Source organism: Acomys russatus, chromosome 11 (assembly GCF_903995435.1).
Source record: "Acomys russatus chromosome 11, mAcoRus1.1, whole genome shotgun sequence".
NCBI lineage: Eukaryota > Metazoa > Chordata > Mammalia > Rodentia > Muridae > Acomys > Acomys russatus.
In genome coordinates this window covers 21,040,979-21,061,529 of record NC_067147.1, presented here as the reverse complement: position 1 = coordinate 21,061,529, position 20,551 = coordinate 21,040,979, and positions in this window count along the sequence as shown.

The following is a 20,551-nucleotide window of genomic DNA, read 5'->3' as shown; positions in this document are numbered from 1 at the left end:
CATTAAATTCTCTTTGTTTTTTATTTGTATAACTAGACGGGAAGGAGCATAACTGTATATTAACTTTGAATGTAGCAGATCAAGTTACAATTTACATGTAATGAAATGTCCACCTTGTAAGTGAAAGTTACATCAGCTTTGGCAAATTTGCAGGATTATGCATTTGTTAACCAAATCCAGGTTTAGAATGCCCCACCTTACCCAGGATTGTTAACTTGATAGGGTTTAAAATCTCCTACGAGACACCTACCTTTCAGTGTGCCTGTGACCTTGCTTCACGTTTGTGAGAACAGGTAAGACACACCCTGTATCCAGAGAGAATGAGTTTCTCAGCTGAGGACCAATGTGACCGATGTCTTATGCTTCCAAAAACATGGTTTTCCCACAATTGCCAACTGAACCTTGAGACTGTGAACCCTGACTACATCTTTCTCTCTTAAGTTGTTTTGCCAGGTGTTTCCTTACAGATACAGGAAAAGGGTTTACAATATATCAGCACTCCTCAAAAACATTTGTTTTTAAGTTCCTTATTCCAGCTTTCATGCTCAAGGAATTGCTAGTTTACTTACTGCTTCTATATCCCTGCTATTGGAATTTCATTTACACACACAAAACTATTACTGTTCATCGGAGTCTGGGCCAGGAGTTTCCAGGTTCCTGACCTCTTATCCAAAGGACTGGAAACAAGGGCTCATGTAGACTTGCCAAAGAAGCAACACAATTATGTTGCGGCCGAGTTATAATACAGAATAAAGAAGGGATACATTGTCTAGAGTGACAGTGGCCCTTGGGAGAATATCAAGAGCCCTGATTATTGTTCAGGGCTTCCTTTTGTGAGGTTCAGAAGATGGAGGAGTTGGTTTCCTAAGGGGCATATGTTGGGTCGCTTTGTCTTCACTGATGGATTAAGGCATACATTAGTTATCCTGCTGTGCATATCTCCCCATTACCATAATGCCTTCTCATGCACAGACACAAAGTGGTAAATATAGGGTTCTCTCTAACAGATGACTAGAGAACACAATTTTGTCTTATACCACATGTACACAAAGTTAATTCAGGTTGGATACCCAGATACATTAGTAATACATTTTCAATGGAAAATGTCTAAATTTGATTGTTTCTTGTGGCAATGACATGTATTATTGCTCAGAGATTAGAGTATGTGTACCTAATGTGGGTAATGGCCAAAAGTGTTCTGAGTTGTCTAGGGACGTTGTTTGGAGATGGGTGTATTGCGTAGCACATTTGGGTGAAGGAACTACGTTGCCAAGTGCATTATCATAAGAGAGAAACACAAAACACAAAACCAAATAAATATATCAGAATATAAACGGTCTCCTACTCTTGTAAAATATTCACTTTATAGCCTGATTGTAGACCCTCTCACTCCTCTCCTCCCAGTCCGTCTCTTATGTCCACTCTTTTCTTCCCAGAGAAGGGTACAAGCCCACCCTGAGACATTAAGTCACAGCAGAAATAAGTGCTTCCTTTCCTACTGAGGCCAGACAAGGGAGCCCAGCTATGGGAAAGGGATCTGAAGGTAGACAACAGAGTCAGACAGCCCCTGCTCTAACTGTTAGTAAATCCACATGAGGAATACACTGCTAATCAGTTACATGTGTGTAGGGGGCCTAGGTCCAGCCTATGTGTGCTCTTTGGTTGGTGATTTAATCTCTCTGAACACCCATGGGCCCAGGTTAGTTTAATCTGTAGGTTTTCTTAAGGTAGCCTTGACCCCTAGGGCTCCCTCAGTTCTGTCCCCAAGTCTTCCACAAGACTCCCTGAGCTCTGCCTGTTGTTTGGCTGAGAGTCTCTGCATCTGTTTCCATCAGCTACTGGATGAAGCCTCTCAGAAGACAGTTATGCTAGGCTCCTGTCTGCAATCATAGCAGAGAATCATTAATAGCATCAGGAGTTGGCTCTCTCCCATGTGGTGGGTCTCAAGTTGGGCCAATCGTTGGTCTGCACAAACCTCAAGTCCAAGTGGCTTTGTGTTTCTATCTATTTAGGTTAATATTGTTAGTGGGCTTGCTGTAAATTGCCTTTATCATGTTGAGGTATACCCCTTGTCTCTATTCTTTTTATATGATACTGAGAAGTTTATTATATAAGCATAGGGGAGATGGAAAGAGAGTGACCCAGAAAGAGAGAGGCAGAGACAGAGAGACAGAGGCAGAGACAGAGGAAGAGAACTGTTGGTTTTCTTGTAGAGCTCATGTCACCTCCAGGTACCTTCTATCCATCCCCCGACTTTTCCACAAGACTCCTCATGCTTTGTCCAATGTTTGGCCATGAGTCTCAGCATCTGTTTCTAACCACTGCTTGGTGGAGCCTCTCAGAGGATAACTCTGCTAGACTCCTGTCTGCAAGCATAGCAGAGTATCATTAATAGTGTCAGGGGTTGGCTTTCTTCCATGGGGGTGGGTCTTGGGTTGGGCCAGGCATTGGCTGAACATTCCCTCAATCGCTGCTGTATCTGCTCTATCTTTATCCTTGCACATTTGTAGACAGGGTAAATTTTAGGTCAAAGTTTCTTTGGGGTAGGTTGGTGTTTTCCTCCCTCCACTAGGAGTCTTGCCTAGTTAGTCTCCATGGCCCCTGCTACTAAGAGTACCTGAAGAGTCCTCCTTATATCCTCCCAGAAGCCTACTCTGACTTAGGTCTCCAACTTGTCACAGAGATGCCCCTGCTCACAGTTTCTCTTTTCTCTGCAGACCTTCTGTACTGTACCCCTGCCAGGTCTGATCTCTACCTTTATTTCTCTCTGCGCTCCCTCTCCTACCTCTGTTGAGTCTATTTCCCCCTATGAGTGAGATTCCCTTGGATCTCTTTGTTACTTAACTTCTTTGAGTCTGTGTGTTGTCGTATGTTTATCCTGTACTATATAGCTAAAATCCACCTATAAGTGAGGACATACCATCTGTGTCTTTCTGGGCCTGGGTTACCTCACTCAGGATGATGTTTTCTAGTTCCATCCACTTGCCTGCAAATTTCATGATGTCCTTGTTTTTAATAGCTGAGTAGTATTCCTAAGTGTACCAGTTTCTTTATCCGTTCTTCTGTTGAGGGACATCTAGGTTGTTTCCAGATTCTGGCTATTTACAAATAAAGCTGCTATGAACATAGTTGAGCAAATGCCACTCCTGGGCATGTATCCAAAAGATGCTCCACCATAAAATAAGAGTTTCAGATCTTAACTTGGAAAATGGTCTTTTGCAAGCAAGTGATTGAAGAACCAGTTGTGTACTTACATAAGCCTTATCCTTTCTTTCTACAAAAGATTAGGAGGGTCTCTACGAGGCACTTCTGCTTGGCAAAGTTGGGACAATTTGGAACAGATTTACTCATGAACTTTGTACAACAGCAACAATGAAAAGCAAAATATGTAAGAAAAGATTATTTTTTCAATTCGCTGAAACTCAGGGAAGAAACCAAAGTGGTCCCCAAGAGCTGGGGGTGGGGGGCAGAGAGTGAGGCTCATAATCTGATCGACTAGTTGCTGCACTGAGGAAAATCCCAGGCATCGGGTAAGAAAGTGCAAAGCAATTGGAGCTCAGAAGACTTCCAAAGACTGCCTAAGTCCAGCAGACCAAGGCAGTTAGAATTCTCAGAAGGTTGTACTCTACTGAACAGGAGAGCTACTCTAGAGAATTCTAGGTGTTTGGGAGTTGAAGGGGAGGTTGGCTGTTGTGTTCAACTGACTATTGCTCAGTGTATGAACATGGCGAAACTGCTAGGATGGAGAAAGAATTATCTAGTGGGGTTAGAGGTTAAAGGCTGTGAATGTATAGGTGCCCTTCTTTCCCCTATTTTCTATTTATTTATTTATTGTTATTTTACGCACATGGGTATCTTTCCTGCATGTGGGCCTGTGAACCCTTTGTATACATGGTGCAGGTGAGATGAGGGCATTGGATCCCTTGGCACTGGAGCTAGCTGTGGTTGTGAGACACCATGTCGGTGCTAGGAATAAAGCTGGAAGAGCGCACAGTGTGCTTACCAGCCAAGATGTCTTTCCAGCCCTCTTTTCTCTGTTTAGATCACCCACATATAACTCTGCCAGTTATTTTCCTTATTCCTATAGAACCTTATTGAAAAAAAATCCTATAGTGAAGTCTGAAGGTGATGAATTCTTTTGTAATTGGAAATTCCTTCTCCCTTGGAGACAAGCTAAGGGATTATTTTAGTATACAATTTGCTCTTACACATTTGCTTGCTAAAACCACAATTTTGCAAGTTAATCTCCGGAGGCATCTTCCTCATCGGTTCTCTAAATGGTGCCAAAACATCTTTTCTATGACCCCTATTGATCCTTTTAAGAACATAGCAATTTAATTGGTATCATTCCTTTTATTACACAGTTTTCAATTAGTCCTGGCAGCCTCTCTATTTACTGCTTTTCTCCTTTGTGGTTGAATTGAAGTGCTAGAAAAGACCCCGCTTCTTTCAGAAGAGATGCTGCTGAAGAAAATTTTAGGGGACTGATTAGTCTCTATGTGGCTTCTTCTCGCTGTTACTTGAAGTGTTTGGCTTAAGAGAGACTAATTCATTTCTATGACAGCACAGAAGAGAGCTAAGGTCAGCTGCAGCTAATCCTGGTAAGATTTGAAGTTCAAGAAAAAAAAGTGGAAATAGATTTTCATGGAGAGCCCTTAGGTCCTTTTACATCTTTTCTAAAACTTAAAAGCCACCTCAGGAAACCATTATCCTGTTTTGTCTTGAGAAGGTGAGAATTTTGCTAATATTCCTTCAAAAATATTTCCATTCTTAACATGTATATTCCTCCACAGATTTTTGTGAGGATTATTGAGCTTTCCTTTTCATTTTGGTGTTGTTTATCCTTTTTTGGAAAATAAGGTAGACTCTCTAGAGGAAACTAATACAATAAAATTCTTGCCTGAAGATGTGAAATCTAAAAGACATCTGTTGGGGACATAGAGACGGTGCAGTGGTTCAGACCACTTGCTGCTATTATGGATGACCTAGGTTCAGTTTACAGCATCCCCAATGTGGCTTTCAGCAGCCTGTCACTGTAGATCCAAAGGGTCCAACACCCTCTTCCTCTTCTGGCCTCCATGTCCACCAGGCTTGCCTGTGGCACACATATATCCATGCAAGGAAAACACTCATACACAGAAGAGAGAAATACAATCTTTAAAATACAAAATAAAATTAAAGAAGTCCGTTGAAGAAAACTATACAGGAAAGTGAAAGTGTGTGTGTGTGTTTGTGTTATGTGTGTGTGTGCACATGCGTGTGTGTGATACATGCATTAGGGTTCTTATGTACAAATATGGCCTGGCTGAAGAGTGACTGACAATCCCATTAGACCAGTAATAGAGACCTTGGCCTGAGAACCACATCACTTGGATTTGAATCTTGGTTCTTCTTACAAACTGATGCATCTTTGTCAAGTACCGGACTTCTCTGAATCTTTGTCAGCCGTAAATGGGAATAATGATATCACTCATAGTATGTTATGAAGATAATTCAGATCAATATTTATAAAGCACTTAGAATTGTTCCTGGCGTACAGAAAATATTACCTAAGTGTCACATAAAATATGCATTTTAAATATATGTAGTGGGAAAATTGCTGACCCAGGAATCCCCACATATTTATAACTATCATCTTATGCAAATATTAGAAAGGTTGAGATTTAGTGGAAAATGTAATTTAGACGTCTGTGAAGTAACTTTTATAGAGAAATCAATTGTCTCCAATCATGGTAATTTAATATAAAACATGTTTCTGTCAAAAGCGTGGTGTGTACTCCCTGGGCATTAAGCATGAATCAGTGTACTAAGAATTTAGATGAACTAGGCCTAGGTATTGTTTAGGAAACATTATAGTTAATGGACCAATAAATAAATATTTTTAAGATTTATTTTTATTTTTAATTATGGGAGGAATACGCATGTGAGTCTAGATACCCATGAAGGCCAGAAAATGGTTTCAGATCTTGTGGCTCTGGAGTTACAGGTAGTTAAGAGCTATCTTACCTGTGACCTGGAAGCTGAATTTGGGTTCTCTACAAGAGTAGTAAGTGGTTTTAACCTCTGCACCATCTCTCCAGCCCCAAATGGATAATTTTAAAGTAATGTTCATATGAAATAGTAAGACTGTCTCTGTGTGGTCTGAAGAAAAAGCTCAGAGGTTAAGAGAACATACTATTCTTTTTTATTTTAATTTATTATGATTTATTCACAGTGCATCCCAAATGTTATCCCCTTAGGTTGTATCTTCCCAATCCCACTCTTCCTCCCTCTTCCTCTCTATTCCCCTCCCCTACCCCTCTGACAGTAGGGACCACTTCCCCCATCATATGACCACAGCCTATCAGGCCTCATCTGGATACTCTTCTTCTATGTGCCCTCTGGGGAAGTGATCAAATTGAGCGGGAAGAGAACCTGGGTTTGGTTCCTACAACCCACATAAGATGACTCACAACCACCTGTAACTCAGTTTCAGAGGATCTGATACCTTCTTTTGGTCTCTGACATCACTTGCCTACGATGCAGAAACATACATATAAATTAAAAAAATAATCTGGAAAAAAGAGAGTTCATCTAAGGAGTACCAGGGAATATACCAAATATGAGAGAAGAGGGGGAAGGAAGAGGGAGGGAGGGGAGGAAGAGAGAGAGAGAGAGAGAGAGAGAGAGAGAGAGAGAGAGAGAGAGAGAGAGAGAGAGAGAGGCAGATAGGCAGATAGGCAGACAGGCAGGCAGACAGACAGGTCATTGAAGCTCGCTAGACTTGATGGGTGTACATCAGTCAGGCCCGGAGGAGGAATATGTACTCTGGCAGAGGGATAGTTCCACGCTGGGATCAGAGAAGAGAAGAGTTTTGTATGATCAACATTCCCCTTCATTTTACTATTTCTTCACACAAATGATCTCCGTAGATAAGACAATATCATATTTAAAGTAGCTAAAACGACAGGAAATGAAAACGCTAAACGGTTTAGACTGTGTCCTCCCCTCCACACACACTCATCCACCAATTCTTTTTTTTTTTTTCCTCAGAAAAGGTCAGGCCTCCCATGGATCTCAAGCAGCCTTGGCATATCAAGTTACAGTAGGGCTAGGGCATCTACTTGTAGTGTGGCTGGACAAGGCAGCCCAGTTAGGGGAAAGGGATCCAGGTAGACAACAGAGTGAGAGACAGTCCCTGCTCCTGCTGTTAGGAGTCCCACATGAAGACCAAGCTGCACCACTGTTACATATGTCAAGAGAGCCTAGGTCCATGCTCTCTGGTTGGCATTTCAGTCTCTGGGGGCCCCTAAGGGCCCAGGTTCGTTGATTCTGTAGGTTTTCTTGTGGTGTCCTTGAACTCCCTGGTTCCTCCAATCCTTCCTTCCCCAGTTTTTTCTTTATCTTATCCTTCAATCTAGATGTTTTATAATGTTTAAAACTTACTTTGCATCAGACTTAATGGGTTATGCATTAATGGATTTAACTACACTTCAACAATGAGTAAATTACTAAATTATGCATCTCAGGTAAGAAGAAAGCTGAAAGATAAAAACCAAAGCACCATGAGAGAGAAAGTTGTGATACGTTTTTAGTGTATCATTTCTTTAATCATTTATTCTTTATTAAATATTTTTACACATAAATTTATATTATTATACATATACATAATAAACTACTTACAGCAAGAAGAATCAGGAAACAGTCAAGAATTACATATATGTTACAATCACAGTGTTTTGGCTATTTGTATTTGGCAGCCTAGAAGAAAACATCTTTCCTATCTTGGTGAGTCTAAACTTCTGAATGTAAATCATTATCTATCATATCTTATCATTATCAACTTAAGACATCTATCTAAACCTAAAAACATCTTAATCCCTAAACAATTAAGCTTAATTGTAAAACTAAACTATCTGGTCTTCGATCCCATCAGAGACTTGAGAAGGAAAAAATTTAATTACCCGAGTACACAGGGAGTGCAGGTTAGCAGCTTTCCAAACGAGAATATGACAGAGACAGTTTGCTGCCTGAATAGTCACCCAAAATTCTCTATAACACTGGAGCATCGTCTTTAGCCTTCTGGCCCAATATATCTGACAGAAATATTTGTGAGGCAGGAACTACTGAGGACTTGTTTACCCTGTCTTGGCAGACTTTGCCTGTCAACTCTGCCTGCATCCAAGCTTGCCCCTTTTTAGGCAGAATTCTGTCTGTGGCAGAAATGAGGAAGCTTTGCCCAGTGGCTTGTTTGCACATTTGAAGCCATCTCCATAAGGAGGTTCTTTGATGCTCATCATCTTCTTTGAAGTAGGCTGGGTGTTTCCAGGAGTTAACCTGTCTCATTGTAAATGTATCTTTGAAATAATAAAAGCAATTTAAATGCCATATTCTGTATGACTCTGAGGTTTTTGAAGACCTTATCTAAGTATTTTACCTTATCTTTCTGTGGAATCATATCTATCTGTTACATCTAGAATGTATGTTCTTGTGATAAAAATAGACTAGTAATTTATTTGTGCAATAGCACTTTCAAGGTATTGGAGATAAACCTTATATTATAATTGAGTTGTATGTGTACAATATCACATATTACAGTAGAAATATATATAATGTGTATAAATAATAATCTTAAATTGGATTCTATGCAAATGTATCTAAAATTAAACTTATTTTGCATTTATATACAAAATTCTATACTAGTGAATTAAAATTAACCTTGTGACACTTTATTTTTAAACTTCACAGGTAGCTAAGAAACACGAGTGTTCTACATATTTTCACTTTTCAGCTCTTTTTCTTCCTTTGGCATGTCATTCAGGCCAAATAAATACCCTGGCCTCCTCAACACCTTCAGGTCTTTCTCTGACAAATATAGTCACTAAACATTTCCCATCTCCTCTGAATTTTGTATTACAGGTAATCATCAGTGATTACTTCAGTGACATACAAGCTTATCTACCAAATGGGACAAATATTTACCAGAAAAATAGCTAGTTCCATGGGTCTATGAGATCCAAGATCTCAGATTATCCAAGAAACAAAATCTGATGTACGGAAAAGGCCAAATGACTATCAAATTAAAAATCAGCATATAGAGTCCCAGTAGGATGCCCTCACAACTATCCCAATCTCCTGGTAAGTGAAGACTTTTGTGGGACATGCCTTTTGGGCTAGTGCCCAGGTATAAGTAAATATATACCATGTGAGTCTTTCTGCTTCTGGGTTAACCCACTCAGTATGATTATTTCTAGATCCATCCATTTGTCCACAAATTTCGAGATTTCCTTGTTTTTAATAGCTGAGTAGTATTCAATAGTGTAAATGTAAACAGAAGAACCCAGAGGGTCCTAGAAACCTACAAGAAGAACATCATGACAGGTGGATCGGGGCCCAGGGGTGTCTGCTCAAACTATTGCACTAACCAAGGACAGTACAAGTAGTAAACATTGAACCCCTACTCTGATCTAACCAATGGACAGGACATTCTCCACAGTTATGTAAAGAGTGGGGACTGACTCTGACATGAACTCTGGTGCCCCATATTTGACCACCTCCCCTTGGTAGGGAGGCCTAGTGGTACTCAAAGAAAGAATAAGCAGGCTACCAAGATGAGACTTTATAGCCTATAACCATATAGTAGTGGAGGAGGTTCCCTCAGTCTTAGACCTAGTGGAGGGGAATAGGGTAAAAGCGGGAGGGAGGGAGGAACAGGAGGATACAAGTGATGGGATAACAATTGAGTTGTAATCTGAATAAATTAATTAAATAAAAAAATCAGCAAATAGAAGTTGTCTTACTGGAAAACATAATCATTTGTTATTTTGTAAAAACATATTACAACAAATATAAAAAGCCCCGGTTACTATTTCAGGTGAGATATGTGATGACTATTAAAGACTAGATGGGCCAATCAAGAAGAGGTACAGAGAATAATGCAGAGAAGAGAAAGTAGGAAAGAAAACACAGCTGGGAAGTGTGTGTGTGTGTGTGTGTGTGTGTGTGTGTGTGTGTGTGTGTGTGTGTGTGTGTATTAAATAATTCTAATGTAAAATGGATGCCCCTGCTCTGAAATACTAGTGTGCATATTAGAATATGTAAGTGGCTGTCACTTGTCAAATACTCACATCTAGTCACCCTCACAAATGATCTCATTTTATTCTTCCCGGAAACCTGTACAGCAGGCACCATCAGCTTCCTCTTCCTTCTACACATATGGATGTTCAAGCTTGGTACATGAGGTTCCAAGCCAGTGGCTCCTGGAGATAGCATTGTCCCTTGAGAGCTCAGAGGGCGAAGCCAGGATCTTCCTGCAAGAGAGTTGCACCAAGGCCCCTATTCCAGGCTCACAATGATAAAACTTTAAGGTGCAAGCCATTACAATATCTCTGTGGGTGAATGGCGAAAACAGCATCTAGTAACAGTAGACAGCCTATCAGAGGCACACAGGATGACTTTTACTGAGCATCTGAAACTAGTGAGAAAGAGGGACAAAACTAAAGAGAAATCACTTTTTAAATTTCTCCAACTGATGTTTTTGTTATGTTTTGTTTTTGTCTGTTTTGGCATTTCTATGACAGATGTTTCAGATACTGTGTAACTTTGAATAACACAACTTACACGCCGCCCCCCCAACCCCAACACACTAACAATCTATTTCTCTTCTTGACTACTTTTTGTTTAGCTCCAGGAATTAGATTGGTTACAATTTCTATGGTATTCTAAGCAGTTTAAGTAACGCTGGGAGATTATTTGGTGGGCCTGGGAAGGAAATGCCTGATACCCTAGACATACCTCTGAGGGTGACAGTTTGTTGCTGTAACATGTGTCATGCTCACGTCGAAGCTCACACGCCCTGTCTGTACCTCCAAAACATTCCCTCACTTTATTAACCTAGCCCATGTCTATGCATGTGTTTCTGGTTGGCTGAGTATGGGAGCATATTTGACTGTTTTCTCTTCCACTTGCATTTGACTGTTAACTAAATTCCATAACACTGTATGTTTTTTTAATGATTTGAGCTCTTTGTCCCCCCTACCCAATTTCCCATATGTTTTGACACTGAGATTTCCATAAAGCAATGTATTATGTTGAGAAATATCCATGTAGTGATACTTTTTTTTTTTAATTCAGCAGACAGCACTAGTTCACTAACTTTTTACTTTACCCAATACAGAAAAGCCTTCTTTTTTAAAAGGGGATAAGTCCCTTGAATTATTTAAGTGCCACTATCCCTCAAAATTTTTGTAACAAAAACAACAAAGCAAGTGTGCCTTTGACTGTGATATATATATTTGAAGCTTGAAATTCAATGCACAATGTTATTGCCAAGAGTAATTAAATTAGTCAGAGTTTGGCCATATGGATTATAGTTTTAATCGCTCTTTTTAATGTCCTTTTCCACTAATTCTGTAATCTATGATGTTTTGTAGGCTTTCTAGTAATTGATTTTCTCCGTTTATAATGTTGTGTGTTTTCTTACATTTTTTTTTTGTCTATTTGTAATTTTTGACTGAATGCCAGATGTGAATTTTATGCTGTTTGGAGCCTGTACTTTTGTTTTCTTACAAATATTATTGAATTTTATTTTGGATTAAGGTAATTTGTTACTATCAGAGAAATATCCTTCAAAAATATTTTTATCTATTATGTTTTGTATTGTAGATGACCCCTCCCCAACCTGTTGTATCTGGAGATTACTCTGGCTGATCCTTTGGGTGGCTCATTCTTTGCTTCAGGGGTTTTCTGACACACAAGATCCTAGAACCCTTTTGCCAACTTTTGGAGTACTTTCTATACAGTTCCAAGTATGTGCAACACTGTCATCTCCACACAGTGCTCCAATCCCTGAGAATCCCTCTTTCAATAAGTCTTTTGTCCTATAAATTTTACTCATCTTACATCCCTCATATCTCAAGTCCATCTCTTCAGCTCAGAACCTGGTCAGATCAATGGTATGATGCATTGCCTGTTAGTCAATGTACGACAATATTGTACCAAGGAAAGAAAATGCAGTACAATCTTATACATCAGAAATTGTGGGATTAATTTGACATTAAAAATGTTGTTATTGTAAATATTTAAAAAGATATAGAGGCATGATAGTTTTGATTTGCTTACATAATAAACAATAAAGTTGGTTCTTACAATTCAGTTTGATTGCAAAGACAGATCATGTTTTAATAGAAATTTTGTCTAAATGCAAGGAAATAAAACAAAATAACCACGCTTGTTTTTGTACATTAGACTGGCAATTTAGTTGTCTAAGAACTGGGTATAAATTCACTCCTAATCACTTGTCTTGTTTGGATGTGAAAGCTCAGTTATTAATATTTTATACCTGTCAGAAATAAAATAAATATGAAAGCTTGTAGTGCTTATAACACATTAAGAGAGAATCCCTTGTGCTCAAAATTGAATCTGGAATCATTTAGGAAATGTTCTGGAAGCCCTGTGAACTGAAAGTGGGTCTTGTCCAGATTCTCTTCATATCTCTTCACAGCAAAATTGACGTTCCAAAATTCTGTTGTAAAGAACAATCCAAAAAAAGAATTCCAAGACTAATAATCATGGAAGTCTGTTAAGTACATTTAGGACCAAAATAATGGTACATATATAAAACCCCACACACTTAATTTTGAGTGCTATTATAACTCACAACTGACATGTATATATAAGTAATGGTATTATTATTTCAAGAATATTTTGTAAAATTAATATCAATTTTATATATTTTTCCTTGTGTTGCAATTTTTATTTGGCTTTACTTGAGAAGCAGTGAGGTTTTTCTCTAAGCTGATATTGCTCATACAGCTATGAGGTTGGCAATATTTATAGATCAAAGTGTTGAGCCGCAACAATCACTCTCTGTGTAGTCAGAATAGATTCACCAGGTCTCTACTGTCAAAATCTTGGTCAGAAAGTTGAAGATAGATATAGTCGAGGGTCAAAGCTGGCACATAATTACTAGAATGTCTCTGGAGAGCCAGTTGGCAAGGTTGTGGCATGGTGACTTGACAACCAAGAGTCAAACAGAAGTCAAACAGGTGGAATGGAAAATATGGCCACAAATAGAAGAACGTTCTAGATTCAGGTAGGATGTGATTTGGGTTGAACTGAATTTAGATAGCAGAGATAGATACACAGAAATCTGAGGTTTATACTCTAAGAGAGATTGAGTAGGGAAAGTCAGGCAAAGGTCTGTTCTCCAAGGAACCAGTGAACTGAATTAAGGAGACCTAAATAAAAACAGTGAAGGAAGTGGGTAATTTTTTTTTCTGGTTTATTTATTTTTTATTAATTTATTCTTGTTACATCTCAATGTTTATCCCATCCCTTGTATCCTCCCATTCCCCCCCCCCATTTTCCCATTATTCCCCTCCCCTATGACTGTTCCTGAGGGGGATTACGTCCCCCTATATATTCTCATAGGGTATCAAGTCTCTTCTTGGCTACTTGCTGTCCTTCCTCTGAGTGCCACCAGGTCTCCCCCTCCAGGGGACATGGTCAAATGTGAGGCACCAGAGTACGTGAGAAAGTCGTATCACACTCTCCACTCAACTGTGGAGAATATTCTGACCATTGGCTAGATCTGGGAAGGGGTTTAAAGTTTACCTCCTGTATTGTCCTTGGGGGTGCCTTAGTTTGAGCGGGACCCCTGGGCCCAAATCTGCCTATCATATTGTTCTACTTGTAGATTTCTAGGACCCTCTGGATCCTTTTATTTTGCTGTTCTCCCATGCGTCTCTCATTTAGAGTCCCAATAGGATGTCCTCCCCTCTGTCCCAGTTTCCTGGTAAGTGAAGGCTTTCGTGTGACATGCCCCTTGGGCTAGTATGCAGATATAAGTGAGTATATACCATTTGATTCTTTCTGCTTCTGGGTTAACTCACTCATTATGATCATTTCTAGCTCAATCCATTTATCCACAAATTTCGGGAATTCCTTGTTTTTAATAGCTGAGTAGTATTCCATAGTGTATATGTACCACAGTTTCTTTATCCACTCTTCTACTGAGGGACACTTAGGCTGTTTCCATGTTCTGGCTATTATGAATAAGGCTGCTATGAACATGGTTGAGCAAATTTTCTTGTTGTGTGCTGGAGCATCTTCTGGGTATATTCCAAGGAGTGGAATAGCTGGGTCTTGCGGAAGCCCTATTCCCATTTTTCTGAGATAGCACCAGATAGATTTCCAAAGTGGCTGTACTAGTTTGCATTCCCACCAGCAATGAAGGAGTGTTCCTCTCTCCGGAAGTGGGTAATTTTTATCATACCATTCTTGGGGTATAGTTAGGAACTAGTTCCAGGATTTAACTACCATTTATGGCTCTGGGTATAATTCTTCTGTGTGGGACTCTGCTGGATAAAGTTCAAGTCTGACTTTTCTGGATTAGGTGTTTTGCGCTTGGTCTATGAGGGTAGACTCCCTTTTCTCAGTGGGGTTCCCACTCCATCTGTTCTGGTGACCCCAGATCTTAGAAGGAGTGTCACATAGCCCTTAGGGGAAGATTAGAGGCCTTACCCTTTCCTAATAAGGAGCTTGTTCAACAAGCACAGGGAATTCCTGAAAGTACCTCACTCCACGCTGAGGAGATCCTAGCCTCCACCAAGAATAACTAGAAAAATATTCCCTCACCCGTAGGGTAATTAAGCACGGTTCTCTCCTTCCTGTGGTAGGAGCCCATGTTACTGCGTGTAAATGAGATGCTGTACAAGTATCCTGGCACCCTTAACCATATCGAATGTATCAGATGTATTTACCTATAAATCTCTCCCCACTGCCCAAGGTTTATAAACAAAGGCTGGCTGGCGTGCTTGATGGCTCTCCTGCTCACCATTGCCCCACCATGACCATCTAAACCTCCATTTATTCTGGGTAGAACTGCTGCTGAACACCCTGTGGTCAAAGAGAAATGGTGGAACTGCCTTTGCAGCACCTTGGGGCCTGCTCCATCACACAGCCACTGGCTCAGTGCTGACCTCCGGTGAAGCACTGCCGAGCCCTTCATCCCACCGGCCCTGCCCGCCAGAGGGCTTTGAACACCTGCCTGCTTCTTCTGCCAAAACGCAGATAAGGAGTTGTTAACACTTTGAGTTTCATCAGCATCGGCTGGTGGCGCTCTGGAGTCTCCACCACCTTCTGACACCAGCAGTCTTGTTCTCAAAGAGCTAAACTGTAACACTCTGTGGAAAATCCATTTTCCACTTCTGGAGAGATCGGGAACCTGGCTTAGAGTCCAGGCCAGGAGCCTCACCCTGAACACTCCGAGCTGCCCCTGAGCGACAAACAGGGACCCTGGGACTTTTGATCTCAAGGTCTGTCGGTTCTCATCCTGAGGCTAACAGGGCATGGACTGACCCACAGGCGATGGGACCCAGGCCGGCCCACTGGACACTGAACAACAGTTCTGACTCTGCCATTTAGTGGCTGTGCTCTCCTGTGGTGTGTCCACTTGTGACTGCAGATAAGAGTCTGCGGTAGTATCAGTTATCAATACTTAGTTCAAAAATTTCCTTCAGTGTATGTTCCATAATATATTTCTTTTTTTTCTCTCATTTAAATCAAACATGTAATGTCAACTTTTCCCAAGAGGTTGTTGCTGAGGAAGAGGTTCCTGAGGTTTCTGGTGTATGCTGCAGGCTTGAGCAGCTTGGGAGTGAGGACTTTTGATACAAACCACTCCAGTCAGCATCCCTGGATACAGCTGCCTGTGTCCCTGAACGCTCCATTCCATGACTGCGGCTGTGCTCCCTGTGCTCTTTGCATACTGTATGAAGCCATGGTGGTCCAGAGTATCCTGTTGTTAAATAGTCACTGCTTCTGCAAGCGTGTTCATTTCTTGCATTCTGAGGGCCTCTTCCCCAGCCAGTACCATGCCCCCAGCTGCTGTTCACCTGCCCACCTACCTGCCACACTCAGAAGAGTGGCCTGGCATGTGCCTAAAAAATTCAGATACACGCTGCCCTAACAAAGTCGCCAATTCTCTGCTGTCTGCTGGTTGAACCCATTCTCCAAACACTTTCTGATTTTGATATTTCCTGAGTGCTTTCTCAGGGCCCTATGGTAATGAGTTTCTGTTTGTCTTATAATTGCTATTTTGTCACTGTTTAATTACTCTTTATTTAAAAATAATTTGTTTATTAATTTATTCTTGTTACATCTCAATGGTTATCCCATCCCTTGTATTCTCCCATTCTTCCCTCCCTCCCATTTTCCCCTTACTCCCCTCCCCTATGACTGTGCCTGAGGGGGACCTCTTCCCCCTGCATATGCTCATAGGGTATCAAGTCTCTTCTTGGTAACCTGCTATCCTTCCTCTGAGTGCTACCAGGTCTCCCCCTCCAGGGGACATGGTCAAATATGAGGCACCAGAGTTCATGTGAAAGTCATACCGCACTCTCCACTCAACTGTGGAGAATGTCCTGTCCATTGGCTAGATCTGGGTAGGGGTTTAAAGTTTACTGCCTGTATTGTCCTTGGCTGGTGCCTTAATTACTCTTTATATTCCACTTTGGTTTAAGCCACTATGTGATCTCTAACCCCAGACTGTATTAACTGCTATGGTAAGCTTCCTATAGTGAGGACATACGGAAGAATGTTAGCACAAGTGAGAACAGATATAGATAGCTTTGTTTCTCCTCTTCAAACAAACTTTCTCATATATATGCACTTATGGGCTGCATGTGCGTGGGTATGTGCATGAGTGTGCATGTGTATGAGTGCATGTGTGTTTTTGTGTGTGTGTGCATGTATGTATATATGTATGTACATTTGACTCTGTATGCATGTGTGTAAGCCTGTGTGTGTTTGACTGTGTGTGTATATGTGCGCATGTTTTTATGTATGTGTGTGTATGTGTGTACATGTGCGTGTATTTGACTCTGTGTGTGTATGCATGCATTTATGTTTGACTGTGTTTGTGTATGTGTGTGTGTGTATGTATGTTTGACTTGTGTGTGTGTGTGTGTGTGTGTGTGTGTGTGTATGTATGTTTGACTTGTGTGTGTGGTGTGTGTTTTATATAAGGTATACAGGTGGGGGTGTACACCATGCATATGCATTGAGGTCATGGGAGGATGTTGCCCTTCTTATGGCTTTTCGCGTCATATTCCTCTGGCACAGTGGATCTTACTAAGGCTGGAATTAGCCTGGTAGCCAGCAAAGTCCAGCAACTCCTTGGGTCCTAGCCTGACAGTGCTGATGTTACAAGAGAGAATGGAGTACACCCAACCTGTTAATGTGGGCTGTTGGGGTTTGAACTCAGATCCTCACGCTTGCACAACAATCATGAGTACTCACTGAGCCATCTCCCCATCCTCTTGCTTTTTAATTTTAAAAGGATTTTGTTTATAAACTCTAGACATTGTTCTCCTTTCAGATGAGTATGTGGAAACTATGGTCTCCCATTCATATGCTAAGTCTTTCTTCGGTTATTTCCTTTGGCCTGCAGAAGTTTTTAAATTTCACAACACCCATTTTCCCATTCTTTCTATAATTTCTTGAGCTATTAGAATCCTTTTCAGAAAGCCTTGCTTATTTCTGTATCTTGAAGTGTTTCCCTTTAGCAGTTTTGAGGCTTCAGGTCTCACAGTAAGATCGATAACATATTTGAATTAATTTTTGGGCACGGTGAGCAATGAGTCACGTTTCACTCCTTTAGTTGTGGATATTCATTTTCTGAAGAGGTTGTTTTCCCTTCTCAATCCTTCATCAAAAATCCCCCAAATCTCTCTGTAGCCTAGACAGACCCCAAGCTGGAATCTCCCTCTCCCCCTCCTGAGTGTTAAAATTGCAGGAATTCAGTGCCATGCTTGGCCAGGCAGTTTCTTATGTTGTGACTAGAAGGGTCACTTGGTGCGTAGCTAAGAAAATGAAAATATGTGTAAATATTAAAGTGGTTCATGTCATCAGATGTAATATATTGCTTCATGCTATCAGAAGCAAATATGTACATATAAAGATTTAAAGTATATTCTTAACAGTGTAATATAGAAACATAAAGTCTTGAATATAAGTTTTTAGATTAATATATTATGAAATATCTCCATAATTACTTACGAAGTATGCACAAAATAAAGCTGTGTATATTTAGAAAAGGTAAATGATTAATATGAGAGATTAAAATGCTTATGAAATATAGTGTTTTTCATATTTATAAAAATTACTGACAATTGAAGGAGTAAGAGGAAAAAGTAAGGTAAATTTCAAAGACTGATTTCCTTCATATTTTGTCAAATTCTCACATTCAAAGTTTGACATACTGTCTTAGAAGTCAGGAAAAAGAAATAATACATTCTGCAACAGCCGTTAAATGGGACTTACAGTCAAAGAAATAATCCATTCTGCAACAGCCATTCACTGGAACTTACAATCACATCATTTGAGGACACATTTGGCCCTGGCACAGTACATTCTATTAGACACTAATAAATCACAGGTGTTTTGCTGTTGTTGTTTATAATAGCTAATTATAATAATTCTCCTTTACATTTCCTCTCACATCCTTCTTTAGTAGCCTTGTTCTTAACAAGGGCCCATGTGTGTGGTTGGCTCCAGTTTCAACAATGTATTATTATTATTTTTTGAGTAAAAAAACACATTTGGATTTTTTTATTTCAAAACTTAGAGAAATTCATACATGAGTATTGTAATACGTCATTTCCAACGATCCTTACTCTCTCCAACTCCTTCTGGGTCCTCCTCATTCTCTTTTGATTTTGAATTCACATATTATCACTATGAATTATATCATATTATAATTTGTGTAAATATTTATAATTTTAGAGTGGGTTTTTGGCATATATATTTTTTTATTTTTAGACATAAATAAAAATTACATGTCACAAGAAGAACCACGAAACAATCAGGGATCATATGAATGTTAAACTCATGATGTTTTGACTAATTGCACTTGTCAACCTTGTAGAAAACAACTTTACTATCTTGGTGAGTCTAAAATTCTGAATGAGAATCAATATTTATCATATTTCATCGCTGTCAACTTAAAACTTCTATCTAGACCTAAAAACATTTCAACCCCCCAACAGCTAAGGTTAATTGTAAGACTGAACTATCTTGTCTTCAACCCCATCAGAAACCCAAGAAGGAATGAAACTTAATTACTTGAGTGAACTGGAAGAACAGGTTAGCAGCTTCCAAAATGAGGGAGCAAATGATGTAATTTGCTGCCTGAACAGCTACCCAAAACTTTCCAAAATGTTGGAGCATCATCTTTAGCCTTCTGGCCCAATATATCTGACAGACATATTTGTGGGGCAGAAACTATTGAGGACTTGCTTAACCTATCTTGGCAGAGTTTGACCATTGACTCTACCTGTATCCAAGCTTGCCCCTTTTTGGCAGAATTCTGTCTGTGGCAGAAACAAGGACATTTTGCCCAGTGGCTTTTTTTGCCACATTTGAAGCCAACTCCATAAGGAGGTTCTTTGATGTTCCTCATCTTCTTGAGGTAGGCTGGGTGTTGCCAGGAGTCACCTGTCTTGTTGTCAAAGAATATTTAAAATATTAAAAGCATCTTTAAATGCCATATTCTATAGGTCTCTGAGGCTTTTGAAGACCTTATCTAATTTTTTTGCCTCATCTATCTATAGGATCATATCTATCTTTATATCTATCTGTTAAGCCTAGCCAATGTATTTTTTGGTGAATAATTATCACTTTTTTTCTTCTTATTTACAAAGTTGGACTTTTGTTGATTATAAATTTTTGCTTTTATTCTTTTGTATGTTTGTGTTGTTCTGTTTATTTGAAGATGAGAAGTTGCCTATTTAAGACCCCAGAGAAAATCCTTAACTGTTTGCCATATAATTTTATGTTTTCAAGTCATTGTTTCCACCTTGTGACTGGGGAATTCTCTGAGTAGGTCAGGGTTTACCTCAGTTATTATCCCTTTAAGTACTGAATCTAAAAATACATGTGTGGAGGTAAAGAAAGGTTAAGTCTGAGGTAGAGATCCAGTTAACTACTAAGTTTCTGGGGCTTCTGAAGACAGATGCATCATGGTCTATACATTTTACAGTAAAATCATGGTACCAAGCACTGAAGTTACACTGCAGAGTAAAACATCATTCAGTATATACCAGAAATAACAACAGCAAAGGTGTTCAGAGTGGTGGTGCATGCCTTAATTTCCAGCACTTGGGAGCAGAGCAGTTGGGTGTGTTAGTTTGAAAGTACCCTGATCTACATAGCACCTATCAATATAATCAGTGCCACATTCTGAGCTCCTGTCTCAAAAACAAACGGCAGAGGCAACACCCAAAAACCAACACAGGTAACATCAGACACAAATATTAGAGCACAGATTACAGTTAGCACCACCAAAAAATGTATTGATTACAATTGCTTAATGCCAACTAATTCATACACTTCTATTCTCACAATTTTAATGTGAAAATATCTGAATTCCTGGTCTTCCTCCACAAACGCCAATGGCATATCATCATCTATCCTGTCAAATGAGACAGACAAGCCAGGAGACATTGCCCCCAGTTCTCTCATACATGTTATCAAATCCATCATGGGACTCTGTGATTTGGGTTTCAAATCT